Genomic DNA, 15,710 nt, shown 5'->3' on the forward strand with positions numbered 1-15,710 from the left:
GTGTGTGTGTGTGTGTGTGTGTGTGTGTGTGTGTGTGTGTGTGGTTATGGCTTATGCCTGTGGAATCGATGAGAGTGTCTGTTTGAGTTGGAGGTGTGTTAAGAAGCTTTGCCTAAAATTCACACACTTTATTTTCAACTGCAGGGAAAAGAAACGCCATCGATTTCCACAATGCAATTCTAAGCGCATTGATCGTGACTGTGCTATATATAGAGTTTTAAAAAAGAAACATCAGCTAAAGGGTTCGCATGAGGGAAAGGAGAGCATGCTGGGAAATGAACACCACCACAATGTTACTGCACTACAATGCTAATAACTACAGGTCGACTGATTTTACTGATAGCTATATTGGATCGTATTCGCCGATAACCGATTAATCAACTGATTAAAATGGATACTGGATAAAAAAAATAAACAAACATAGCACTTCATATAAAATAGTACTGAACTTTATTACACAAATATAATAGTACCGAATCATGAAAATGTACAATAAAGTTAAATAAATATGAATATATTTATTAATAAATATAATTATATAAATAATAAATATGATGCAGTGTGCATGTAAAAACAAACAGCATGTGGTGTCAGTAATTCGCCTCTAGAGGCCGCTCTCAAATGACAGCGGACAGAAATCCGGACAAACTACCGATAGCCAATAGTTCCAGCGATCAACTACGGTGCAGAGTAAATTGGTTGACCTCTAGCTAAACAATACAACACTACAGCACCACAACACTACAGCACTACAGGGCTACAACACTAAAGATCAACAACACTACAGCACAACACAACACGGCTACAACACTACAGCACAACACAACACAACACGGCTACAACACTACAGCACAACACAACACGGCTACAACACTACAGCACAACACAACACGGCTACAACACTACAGCATAAAACAACTCGGCTACAACACTACAGCACAAAACGACATGGCTACAACACTACAGCACTACAACATTACAGCACTATAGCATTATATAGCTACAACTCTACAGATCTACAACACTACAGAGCTACAACACTATAGCACTACAACATTACAGCACTACAACATTACATAGCTACAACAATACAGATCTACAACATTACAGCACTACAACACTATAGCACTACAACATTACAGCACTACAGCATTACATAGCTACAACACTACAGATCTTCAACACTACAGCACTACAACACTACAGATCTACAACACTACAGATCTACAACACTACAGATCTACAACACTACAGCACTACAACACTATAGCTCTACAACACTATAGCTCTACAACACTATAGCTCTACAACACTACAGCACTACAGCATTATATAGCTACAACTCCACAGATCTACAACACTATAGCTCTACAACACTACAGATCTACAACACTATAGCACTACAACATTACAGCACTACAACATTACAGCACTACAACATTACATAGCTACAACACTGCAGATCTACAACACTGCAGATCTACAACACTACAGATCTACAACACTACAGCACTACAACATTACAGCACTACAGCATTACATAGCTACAACACTACAGATCTACAACACTACAGATCTACAACATTACATAGCTACAACACTACAGATCTACAACACTATAGCACTACAACATTACTGCACTACAACATTACATAGCTACAACACTACAGATCTACAACACTATAGCACTACAACATTACAGCACTACAACATTACAGCACTACAACATTACAGCACTACAACATTACATAGCTACAACACTGCAGATCTACAACACTGCAGATCTACAACACTACAGATCTACAACACTACAGCACTACAACATTACAGCACTACAGCATTACATAGCTACAACACTACAGATCTACAACACTACAGATCTACAACATTACATAGCTACAACACTACAGATCTACAACACTACAGCACTACAACATTACATAGCTACAACATTACATAGCTACAACACTACAGATCTACAACACTACAGATCTACAGATCTACAACACTACAGCACTACAACACTATAGCTCTACAACACTTTAGCACTACAGCATTATATAGCTACAACTCCACAGATCTACAACACTATAGCTCTACAACACTACAGATCTACAACACTATAGCACTACAACATTACAGCACTACAACATTACATAGCTACAACACTGCAGATCTACAACACAGCAGATCTACAACACAGCAGATCTACAACATTACATAGCTACAACATTACATAGCTACAACATTACATACAGTGAGGAAAATAAGTATTTGAACACTCTGCTATTTTGCAAGTTCTCCCACTAAGAAATCATGGAGGGGTCTGAAATTGTCATCGTAGGTGCATGTCCACTTTGAGAGACATAATCTAAAAAAAAAAATCCAGAAATCACAATATATGATTTTTAAACTATTTATTTGTATGATACAGCTGAAAATAAGTATTTGAACACCTGTCTATCAGCTAGAATTCTGACCCTCAAAGACCTGTTAGTCTGCCTTTAAAATGTCCACCTCCACTACATTTATTATCCTAAATTAGATGCACCTGTTTGAGGTCGTTAGCTGCATAAAGACACCTGTCCACCCCATACAATCAGTAAGAATCCAACTACTAACATGGCCAAGACCAAAGAGCTGTCCAAAGACACTAGAGACAAAATTGTACACCTCCACAAGGCTGGAAAGGGCTACAGGGAAATTGCCAAGCAGCTTGGTGAAAAAAGGTCCACTGTTGGAGCAATCATTAGAAAATAGAAGACGCTAAACATGACTGTCAATCTCCCTTGGACTGGGACTCTATGCAAGATCTCACCTCGTGGGGTCTCAATGATCCTAAGAAGGTAAGAAATCAGCCCAGAACTACACGGGAGTAGCTGGTCAATGACCTAAAAAGAGCTGGGACAACCGTTTTCAAGGTTACTGTTGGTAATACACTAAGACGTCATGGTTTGAAATCATGCATGGCACGGAAGGTTCCCCTGCTTAAACCAGCACATGTCCAGGCACGTCTTAAGTTTGCCAATGACCATTTGGATGATCCAGAGGAGTCATGGGAGAAAGTCATGTGGTCAGATGAGACCAAAATAGAACTTTTGGGTCATAATTCCACTAAACGTGTTTGCAGGAAGAAGAATGATGAGTACCATCCCAAGAACACCATCCCTACTGTGAAGCATGGGGGTGGTAGCATCATGTTTTGGGGGTGTTTCTCTGCACATGGGACAGGGTGACTGCACTGTATTAAGGAGAAGATGACCGGGGCCATGTATTGCGAGATTTTGGGGAACAACCTCCTTCCCTCAGTTAGAGCATTGAAGATGGGTCGAGGCTGGGTCTTCCAACATGACAATGACCCGAAGCACACAGCCAGGATAACCAAGGAGTGGCTCTGTAAGAAGCATATCAAGGTTCTGGCATGGTCTAGCCAGTCTCCCAATAGAGAATCTTTGGAGGGAGCTCAAACTCTGTGTTTCTTAGCGACAGGCCAGAAACCTGACTGATCTAGAGAAGATCTGTGTGGAGGAGTGGGCCAAAATCCCTCCTGCAGTGTGTGCAAACCTGGTGAAAAACTACAGGAAACGTTTGACCTCTGTAATTGCAAACAAAGGCTCCTGTACCAAATATTAACATTGACTTTCTCAGGTGTTCAAATACTTATTTGCAGCTGTATCATACAAATAAATAGTTACAAAATCATATATTGTGATTTCTGGATTTTTTTTTTTAGATTATGTCTCTCACAGTGGACATGCACCTACGATGACAATTTCAGACCCCTCCATGATTTCTAAGTGGGAGAACTTGCAAAATAGCAGGGTGTTCAAATACTTATTTTCCTCACTGTAGCTACAACACTACAACATAACAGCACTACAACATTACATAGCTACAACATTACATAGCTACAACATTACATAGCTACAACACTACAGCACTACAACATTACAGCACTACAGCATTACATTGCTACAGCACTACAGATCTACAACACTACAGCACTACAACATTACATAGCTACAACACTACAGATCTACAACACTATAGCACTACAACATTACAGCACTACAACATTACATAGCTACAACACTGCAGATCTACAACACTACAGATCTACAACACTACAGAGCTACAACACTACAGATCTACAACACTACAGATCTACAAAACTACAGCACTACAACATTACATAGCTACAACACTACAGATCTACAACACTACAGCACTACAACATTACAGCACTACAGCATTAAATAGCTACAACACTACAGATCTACAGCACTACAGATCTACAACATTACAGCACTACAGCATTACATAGCTACAGCACTACAGATCTACAACACTACAGCACTACAACATTACATAGCTACAACACTACAGATCTACAACACTACAGCACTACAACAATACAGATCTACAACACTACAGCACTACAACATTACATAGCTACAACACTACAGATCTACAACACTACAGCACTACAACATTACATAGCTACAACACTACAGATCTACAACACTATAGCACTACAACATTACAGCACTACAGCATTACATAGCTACAGCACTACAGCACTACAACATTACATAGCTATAACACTACATATCTACAACACTACAGCACTACAACATTACATAGCTACAACACTACAGATCTACAACACTACAGCACTACAACATTACATAGCTACAACACTACAGATCTACAACACTACAGCACTACAACATTATATAGCTACAACACTACAGATCTACAACACTACAGCACTATAACATTACATAGCTACAACACTACAGATCTACAACACTACAGCACTACAACATTACAGATCTACAACACTATAGCACTACAACATTAGAGCACTACAACATTACATATCTACAACACTATAGCGCTACAACACTACAGCACAACAGGGCTAAAAAAAACTACAGCGCTACAACACTACAGCGATATATCGCACTGAAACACTGACAAAGCTGAACACTGAGCACATGCTAAATGTGATAGCTGGAGTGAGATTAGCGCCCAGTTTGGATGTGAGGGTAAGACACTACAGTGTGGACTCATTACGCAACACTCACTACCTCAATACACACACACACACACACACACACACACACACACACATTACATAAACTACACATCTGTCACACAGCTGTAATTTATAGGGAACATGTCCTTATGTTTCTGCTGTAAATTCACACAACACACTTGCTAGTCTAGTAACCTGATTTTAGCAAAACATTCTGCCATGCAGATCGCTAAGTATATATTAATGCAGCAAACCTCTAAAACCCAACGCTAACAAAGGGCATGAAAGACGATCTCACAAACCCATGGAGAGACGGGAGCATGTTAGCTATGGAGAGATGTTAATAACCTGATGCTAGCAAAGCTGTGAGGTCATAGAAACACTCCCAGAATTTCCTGATAAGTCTGTGTGTGTGTGTGTGTGTGTGTGTGTGTGTGTGTGTGTGTGTGTGTGTGTGTGTGTGTGTGTGTGTGTGTGTGTGTGTGTGTGTGTTTGAATAATGGATAAAGCTCACAATTCACTATTAAACAGCAATATTTGGGATACAGGAAGTTATGACTAAATAAGGAAACACACCCAGAGGTACGTGAGGTATGTATTTAGGACACAGCCCAGACATTGCATTTGAGATGACGTGTACCAGGAGGGTCCCTAACTAGTGAAGGAAACTAGTATCAGAGACAGTGGATTTAAAAAAAAAATTAATAAAAAAAAACAGTATCCAATCAGATGTTGTTTAGAGTGTTTGTGTACACTCTCAGATGTGTTATGGGATAAATTCAAGAGAAAAAGATAGAAATAAAGAAATAATGATGTGGCAAGGGATTTAAATACACACAGACAAACATGCAAAAACAAATGCAATCACACACATGCATACATATTAAAAAAATACAAAAAAGGGCTCTTCAAAGACACACTGGGCACTTTTTTTTGGATTGGGACGAGGTGTGTGTGTGTTTGTGTGTGTGTGTGTGTGTGTGTGTGTGTGTGTGTGTGTGTGTGTGAGATAAATGACATCATTGTATCCCGTGGGTGCACAAACTTTTGCTCTCACTCTGCGCACACACAGTGCAGCTTTAACTCACTTTTAACCTTCACACTTCTGATCCACTTCCTTCCATGCAGATGGATTGAATTGGGACGAGGCCCGTGTGCACAGTAAACATCAGCCTCCAAGTTTCTGGACTGAAGAAATGAGACGCAGCCATCCTCCACAGCTGTATTTTTGCCATGTGCTCACTGTGTGTGTGTGTGTGTGATATGCTTCTCCCACATCTCAGTGGGATGATGATGGACTTTATAATCAGTAATATGAGTGGGCGAAGTCTAAAACTGTGTGTTTGTTATACACACACACACACACACACACACACACACACACACACACACACACACACACACACACAGCCTGTAAACACCATTTTTGGTAAGGGACACCAGATGTGCGGTGTTAGCTGCATGCTAATGCACTGTGTAGCGTCTCTATCAGGATGCTAATGTAAGCGAGCACTGTTTTATTGGCCCCTGAAGACGAGCTGTCTGTGTCAATACTCAACCCTCTCGGTATCTCTCACACACACACACACACACACACACACACACACAGAGGAGAGAAGTAATCAAGAACAAACACTTTGTTACTGTAATTAAGTAGATTTTTCTGGTATCAATATTTTACTTCACTTTATTTTTCAGAAAACTTTCTACTTTTACTCATTAAATATTTACACAAATATCTGTACTTTCTACTTCTTAGATTTTCAAAACAGACTCGTTACTTTAGTTTTAATTTGTTTGGTGACATGATCAATATTATTCTTCTAATTGCTCCGTTTTCAGCACATCAACATGTTTCTTGTCACTGTGCAGCTTTTTCAATCCACTGGTGGATCATCTCCTGTCTCTCTCAAACCACAGACGTAGACTAGTTTCTGAAGCTCACAATGAGCAGGCAGAAGGCAGTAAGAGGTCTGGGGTTAACGTGGATGAGACAGAGGGAGTCAGTGATGAGAACAGAGACATTCCTGATCACCTGATCATCATCATCTTCTCTCTGCTTGTGTTCTACATGGTGGATCTTCAGCCTGGATACATTCATTAGAGAACAACTTTAGAAATTATTTTATATTAATATATTAATATGATGTGATGTTCAGTTTCCAGCGTGACACTAAAACAGGTAGTAATAATCACTACTTTTCACTGAAGAACATCTCAGAGCCCAAACTTCTTTACTTTAACTTGAGTAAATCTTGCAGTCAGAACTTCAACTTTTACCAAAATCTTTTAAATCCAGAGGATGTGCACTTTTACTGAGTGAAGGATGTGTGGACTTTTGACACCTCTGCCACACACACACACACACACACACACACACACACACACACACACAGATGTACCTGCTCATTTACAAGGAATTTTAAAAGTGGGGTTTTCACACCACTGATCATAATCTCCTGCTTGCTGGACTTGAGAACGTTGTTGGAATGAAGGGAACAGCTCTCTCTTGGCTCAGGTCTTATCTGACTGATTGCTGAGTTTGTTGATGTAAATGGTGAGTTCTCCACACTCTCTGAGGTAAAGTTTGGTGTTCCACAAGGATCTGTCTTAGGCCCACTGCTTTTCTCTTTATATCTGCTGCCTCTGGGTGAAATTATACATAAACATGGTATTCGCTTCCATTGCTATGCTGATGATACACAGCTGTATATTTCAGCAAAGCCAGATGAGAAAGATCAGCTTAACAATGTTGAGGAGTGTGTAAAGGACATTAAACAGTGGATGCTTCATAACTTCTAAATTGAATTGTGTGTGTGGACACAGGTAGGTTGTTGACTGTAAAATGTTGGATAATCAGTGTGTGTCAGATAAACACTCACCAGCTCATAATTAACACTGACCAAACCTACGCAGCACTTAACTGTGTGTGTGTGTGTGTGTGTGTGTGTGTGTGTGTGTGTGTGTGTGTGTGCGCATGCACATGCAGGAGTCACTGTAGTGTGTCATTACTGACAAGAGCAAGATGCATTTTCAGACTAACAGCAGCCTAAAGTACTTAATTACACACACACACACACACACACACACACACACACACACACACACAAACTGTCCTTCAGCCATCTGGTGTGTATCTCTCTCCATCTGTCTTTCACTCCCTCTGGCTGTCTCGCTCTTCACATCTGTTTCTTTGTGTCTGCATCTCTCTACTCCATCTCTCTCTTCTCCAACATCTCTCTCTACTCCATCATCTCTCTCTTCTCCAACATCTCTCTCTACTCCAACATCTCTCTCTTCTCCAACATCTCTCTCTACTCCAACATCTCTCTCTACTCCAACATCTCTCTTCTCTATCTCTCTCTACTCCAACATCTCTCTTCTCTATCTCTCTCTTCTCCAACATCTCTCTCTACTCCAACATCTCTCTCTTCTCCAACATCTCTCTCTACTCCATCATCTCTCTCTTCTCCAACATCTCTCTCTACTCCAACATCTCTCTCTTCTCCAACATCTCTCTCTACTCCAACATCTCTCTCTACTCCAACATCTCTCTTCTCTATCTCTCTCTACTCCAACATCTCTCTCTACTCCAACATCTCTCTTCTCTATCTCTCTCTTCTCCAACATCTCTCTCTACTCCAACATCTCTCTCTACTCCATCATCTCTCTCTTCTCCAACATCTCTCTCTACTCCAACATCTCTCTCTACTCCAACATCTCTCTCTACTCCAACATCTCTCTTCTCTATCTCTCTCTACTCCAACATCTCTCTCTACTCCAACATCTCTCTTCTCCAACATCTCTCTCTTCTCCAACATCTCTCTCTACTCCAACATCTCTCTCTACTCCATCATCTCTCTCTTCTCCAACATCTCTCTCTACTCCAACATCTCTCTCTACTCCAACATCTCTCTCTACTCCATCATCTCTCTCTTCTCCAACATCTCTCTCTACTCCAACATCTCTCTCTTCTCCAACATCTCTCTCTACTCCAACATCTCTCTCTACTCCAACATCTCTCTCTACTCCAACATCTCTCTTCTCTATCTCTCTCTTCTCCAACATCTAGTGGAACATCTTCCCAGAAAAGTGGAGTTCCTTATAACAGCACATGGAGATTAAATGTGGAATGTGATGTTCACAAAGCACATAATTTTACGGTCAGGTGTCCACATACTTTTGCTCACAGCGAGTATTTCTGTATCCAGAAAGTCACAGAGCTTCACTTTTTCCACATTTTTATATGTTACAGTTTTATTTCAAATTGGATTAAATTAATTATTTTCCTTAAAATTCTACAAAAAAAAAACCCAATAATGACAACGTGAAAGACGTTTGTTTGAAATCTTTGCAATTGTATTAAAAATAAAAATAAAAAATCACGTACATAAATATCCACAGCTTTTGTTCAGTATTTAGTTGAAGCACTTTAGTTGCAGCCTCAAGTCTTTTTGAGTTTGATGCTAAAAGCTTGACACCTATTTTTGGGCAGTTTCTCCCATTTTTCTTTGCAGAACCTCTCAAGCTCCATCAGGTTGGATGGAAAGCGCCGATGCACAGCCTTTTTCAGATCTCCAGAGATGTTCAATGAGGTTCAAGTCTGGACTCTGGCTGGGCCACTCAAGACATTCAGAGTCATCCTGTAGCCACTCCTTTGTTATCTTGGCTGTGTGCTGAGGGTCTTTGTCCTGTTGAAAGATCAACCGTCACCCGGCGCACTCTAGAGCAGGGTTTCATCAAGGACGTGTCTGTACATTGCTCATTTATCTTTTCCTCCTGCCTGATGAGTCTCCCAGTTTCCTCCAGACATGATGCTTGGCGTTCAGGCCCAAGAGTTCAATCTTTGTTTCTCGTGGTCTGAGAGTCCTTCAGGTGCTTGAGGTCACACTTGTAGTTGAGATCTGTTTATCTTTGTCCTGAAACCAGCTCACCTATGGGATTATTTTTGCTATAAAGCTGACAGACACGTGCATTATGACTCCTTCAATGCTGGAGCTTTTGTCTGAGAACAGTGAACATGGAGCTGCACCTTCTCTCTCACACACTAGGAGAACATCAGGCATATCAGCCTGAGAGAAGCTTTACATACTAAACATACATTTACATTATACACTAAAAAATCTGCAGTTACAGAGGGGAGGAGCACAGTGTTTTGTGTGTGTGTGTGTGTGTGTGTGTGTGTGTGTGTGTGTGTGTGTGTGTGTGTGTGCGTGTGTGCGTGTGTGCGCGTGTGCGCGTGTGCGCGCTTAGGGGTGAAACCTCAAATGATCAGCTATAAGTCACTATGTGGCGTTAGAGATCAGACATCCAATCAGAATGGAGAAGAGGTGGAGTTAGAGATCAGACATCCAGTGTGGTGGTATTTTATGGTCCAGTCCTTTTTTTATGGTGATGGAGATGAAGCTGAAGATGAAGTGAGCAGGTTGGAGGGAGCTGATACTCCACAGAAAGCAGTAGGTAATTTATCCCCAGAACATCTGTACAGCTGTGAGCTCGTTAGTATGCAAATTAATCATTTGACAAGCAGAAAGTCGATCAATCACAACCTGCTGAAATCACTCACTCACACACACACACACACACACACACACACACACACACACACACACACACACACCATAAACACACTCACAATACACAAACCACACACACACACACACACACACACACACACACACATAACACAAACTACACACACACACCATAAACACACCACACACACACACACACACACACACACACACACACACGCTACACGCTTCTAACACGCTACAATCCGTCACGCTCCCTGAGATCTCAAAACTCTGGGCTTCTAGTAGTTCCTAGAATAGCAAAGTCCACTAAAGGCGGTAGAGCATTTTCACATTTAGCTCCTAAACTCTGGAATAGTCTTCCTGACAGTGTTCGGGGTTCAGATACACTCTCCCAGTTTAAGTGCAGATTAAAAACATATCTTTTTAGCAAAGCCTACACATAACACACATCACACACATCACATCACAACCTTGTGCTCCAGAACATCTGATCACATGCACATTATCAACTTGTGCTGTTAATATCATGAACAGCAGCTACGCTAATTCCTCTCCACTGCTTCTCTTTCTCTCCCCATCCCGAGGCATCCTGAGGTTTGGCCAGCTCCAGTCACGTCCCACCTCGTGAAGATTATGGACCTATGGATGATCATGGAGAAGTAGATGCCGAGTGTTTAAAGGCCCTGGCATGGAGAAGCTGATGCTGGATCTATGATGATCACAAATTGTTCTGTATTGTTGAAAGATTTATGACCAAACTTTTGATGTCACCCATATGAGGATGGGTTCCCCTTTGAGTCTGGTTCCTCTCAAGGTTTCTTCCTCATATCATCTAAGGGAGTTTTTCCTTGCCACTGTCGCCACGGCTGCTCATCAGGGACAAACGCACACCTTCACCTTCACTGTTGTTTTCTGTAAAGCTGCTTTGAGACAATGTCTGTTGTGAAAAGCGCTATACAAATAAACTTGACTTGACTTGACACACACACCATAAACACACTACACACATCATACACACACACACACACACAATACACAAACTACACACACACACACCATAAACACACTACACACATCATACACACACAATACACAAACACAATACACAAACTACACACACACACACACACACACACACAGACCATAAACACACTACACACATCATACACCATAAACACACCACACGCACACACACACACACACACAATCATCATATACACACAATGAACAGAAACACACAACATACACACACAGAAGATATCAGGACAGTGAGCAGAGTGAATCAGATTTAGAGTGAAGTGAAGACACAATCACCACAAACATAAAACATATTTACACTACACTATAATAAACACACATTTAAACAGTGTGTGTGTGTGTGTGTGTGTGTGTTATTGTATTATCACTGACTGAATGTCATTCCCTACAAGGAATTCTCCACCATGCTAAATTTTACACAAACACACACACACACACACACACGCGCGCATGCACACACAGCCCTGATTTGCCATCTCAAAGGTAAATGCTCCCACCTGCCATCAAAGACATAAGTACTTAAACCTATTACAATCCAATACCCCACCCCACCCCATCACACACACACACACACACACACACACACACACACACACACACACACACACACACACACACACAGAGAGAGAGAGAGACAGATCACAAACTGTTCGTAGTGGCAAAATAGGCAAGACGACCAAATCCACTGTGACACTTGAACGAACAAACAAACTGAAGAAAAAAAAATTAAATAAAAAAATAAATACCTGTCTCACACTCGTCTCACACTAAAAAAAAACAGAGACAAACGAACAAAGAGTAGATGTACACGAACAGAATTCACCATCCCAGGCTCCATCAGAGAGATGTTTGTGGTGCCCTGAACATCTGCAGTACTCGCAGTCACTACATTTCAAACCTTGTCCACACACAAAACTCGTCCACACATCAACATCATTCCCTCTGAAACACTGAAGAAGAAAAAGAAAATTATGGAAATCTGCCAGACCTTCACTTCCTCCCCAACAATGACTGCACAACACAACTAGGAATCCACTACTCCTTCGTTGTCAAGCTTCTCAACCTTACAGAAGATGAGATACTGCAGGTCATCCAATCTTGCAATCCCACCACCTGTCCTCTGGATCCAATCCCTTCAACTATGCTTCAGACCATCCCACAAGATCTCCTGCCCTTCATCTCCACAATCATCAACAGGTCTTTTACATCTGGCCATGTGCCAACTACCTTCAAGCAAGCAAGGGTCATTCCCAACTTGAGGAAACCTGCTCTGGATCCATCAGATATCAACAACTACAGACCGGTATCACTTCTCTCCTTTCTTTCTGAATCTCAGGACTGCACTGTTTTTAACCAACTGTCTGTCTGTCTCGCACAGAACAACCTCCATGATCCGAACCAGTCTGGGTTCAAAGCGGCACATTTCACATGGCTCTTTTGGCTGTTTCTGAGAAACTGCATGCTGCTCGATCAGCCAAGCTGTCATCTGTACTTATCTTCCTGGACCTTTCAGCAGCATTTTACACAAGACTTTTTTGTCTACCCTCAAGAGCCTCGGTATCCACAGAACAGCATAGGAATGGTTTGCTTCCTACCTGGAAGGTCCCTCATACCAGGTAACATGGAGGGGATCCACATCTGTCCCATGCAGACTCACCACTGGTGTCCCACAAAGCTCAGTACTTGGTCCCCTCCTTTTCTCCCTCTACACCCACTCCATTGGTGAAGTCATATCCCCACATGGGTTTTCTTATCACTGCTATGCAGATGACACACTTTTCTTTCCCTCCATCAGATACCACAGCTTCCGCTCGGATCTCGGCATGCTTGACAGACATATCTTCATGGATGAGTGCTCACTAACTAAAACTCAACCCCAGCAAAACAGAACTGCTGGTCATCCCAGGTGATTTATCTCCAGGTAAAGATCTCCAAATAACACTTCAGAGACTCTCTGCTCTTCCCTTCAGCCACTGCTCGTAACCTTGGGGTAACTATGGACAATGAACTGTCCTTCTTCCCACATGTCGCTAATGTGTCTCGCTCCTGTTGATTTCTTCTCACCAACACTCCAAAGGATTTGACCATTTCTGTCCACACAGGCTGTTCAGGTGCTTGTTCAGTCTCTTGTGATTTTGAGACTCGACTACTGCAGCTCTCTGCTGGCAGGTCTTTACCTGAACTGCAAATGATCCAAAACGCAGCTGCACGACTTGTGTTCAATCTGCCCAAGTTCTCCCACACCACCCCACTGCTGCTCCCTTCACTGGCTTCCAGTAGCTGCACGTATCAGATTCAAAACACTGATGATGCCTACAAGTCCAAAAATGGACCCGCACCATCTTATCTCAGTGACCTCATCACATCTCGCACTGCACCACGCTGTCTAAGATCCTCCAGCACTGCTCGACTGGTACCTCCTTCTCTCAGAATGAGAGGTAAGTACACTTCAAGGCTCTTCTCTGTTCTGGCACCGAGGTGGTGGAATGAACTTCCCCTAGATGTCTGAACAGCAGAGTCCCTGATTATCTTTAAACGACGACCCTAACCCTAACCCTAACCCTAACCCTAGACCATCTTCCTGAAATACCTAAATTAGCACTTTCCAAGTTTGTAGAATTTGAGTTATATTTATATTAAGTGTGTAATCTGGTGTACAGTGTAGATTTATTCATTACTAGACACTCAAAGCACTTTTGTACGTCGCTCTGGAGAAGAGCTTCTGCTAAATGCTGTAAATGTAAATGTAAATGAAGTCCTGCTGTTTACACACTGTTCGGTTCATCTCCTATTCCCACACTGTCTCCAGGACAATCGATCTGTCCTTCATCACATCACCACATCAGGACGTGATGATCACGTGTTCGGAAACAATACAGCTAATTTAACCTTCTCTAACATTAGCAGAGAGAGAGAGAGAGAGAGAGAGAGAGAGAGAGAGAGAGAGAGAGAGAGAGAGAGAGAGAGAGAGAGAGAGAGAGAGAGAGAGAGAGAGAGAGAGAGAGAGAGAGAGAGAGAGAGAGAGAGAGAGAGAGAGAGAGATTCAGATGTACAGGTCAGAAGTGTGAAAGAGACAGAACAGTTGATTGAAAAAAGATAAATGATGAAAGGAAATGCTGTGGATGCTGTGGATGAAATGAGAGCAGAGAGACGGTGAGATAGATGGAGGAACAGATGAACATTTTTCACTGAGACACTACAGATAGAGAGTGAGAGAGAGAGAGAGAGAGAGAGAGAGAGAGAGAGAGAAAAAGAGAGTGTGTGTGTGTGTGTGTGTGTGTCTCAGCCGTGACTCAACAGTGACTCAAAATGGACACCCAGTGAGTGTTTCAAACCTGTGGCCTGGCTAACTGCCTCCCTCTGTGTGTGTGTGTGTGTGTGTGTGTGTGTGTGTGTGTGTGTGTGTGTGTGTGTGTGTGTGCATGTGTGTTTTGGCAGCTGTAATCACTCATGCTATTTTAAACAAAAGTATTTTTTGATTAGCATGTGGGATGAAACTAACCAAAGTGTGTAAGAAGCATATAAAGGGATGAGCACAATGTGAATTAACACACACACACACACACACACACACACACACACACACACACACACACACACACACACACACACACACAGAAGTTCAGCCAGTCTACAGGATGAATGAGAGTTAATAAAACACCTGAAAGAGCTGTGAAATGTGTGTGTGTGTGTGTGTGTGTGTGTGTGTGTGTGTGTGTGTGTGTGTGTAAAGAATGTGTAATGTGTGTGTATGTGTGTGTAGTGGAAGTGTAGTTTAGTATACACATCCAACACACACACACACACCCCATCTGTTTACACCTGGTTTTTATTGCGACTCTCCTGTAAGGTAACACTGCACTCCTGCCACAGCTGCTGTTCCAGAACACACATCAACACCTTCTGACCAATTACCATCCAGAACTCAGGCTCCAAGTGGAGTCAAGAAGTTTACCTTCCAGACCCAGGGGTTACAGAAGTACACCAAATTTCATGATTTATATTAAATAAATAAACAAACAAACTAACAGTGTTTACTCGTAAATCAGGCTTCTGTTACAAACAGGGAGTTTTTATTGTGTAATAATGGTGAA

The 15,710-nt window shown here is 41.8% G+C and overlaps 1 protein-coding gene across 2 annotated transcripts in view; it reads right to left on the reverse strand.

Annotated features, from left to right (window-relative positions):
* LOC310734939 (protein sidekick-2-like) overlaps positions 1 to 15,710 on the reverse strand; it is a 289,396-nt gene that overhangs the window by 272,578 nt on the left and 1,108 nt on the right. The window lies entirely within an intron of this gene.

The sequence above is a fragment of the Silurus aristotelis genome (assembly GCF_946808225.1).
Source record: "Silurus aristotelis genome assembly, chromosome: 12".
NCBI classification, from domain to species: domain Eukaryota; kingdom Metazoa; phylum Chordata; class Actinopteri; order Siluriformes; family Siluridae; genus Silurus; species Silurus aristotelis.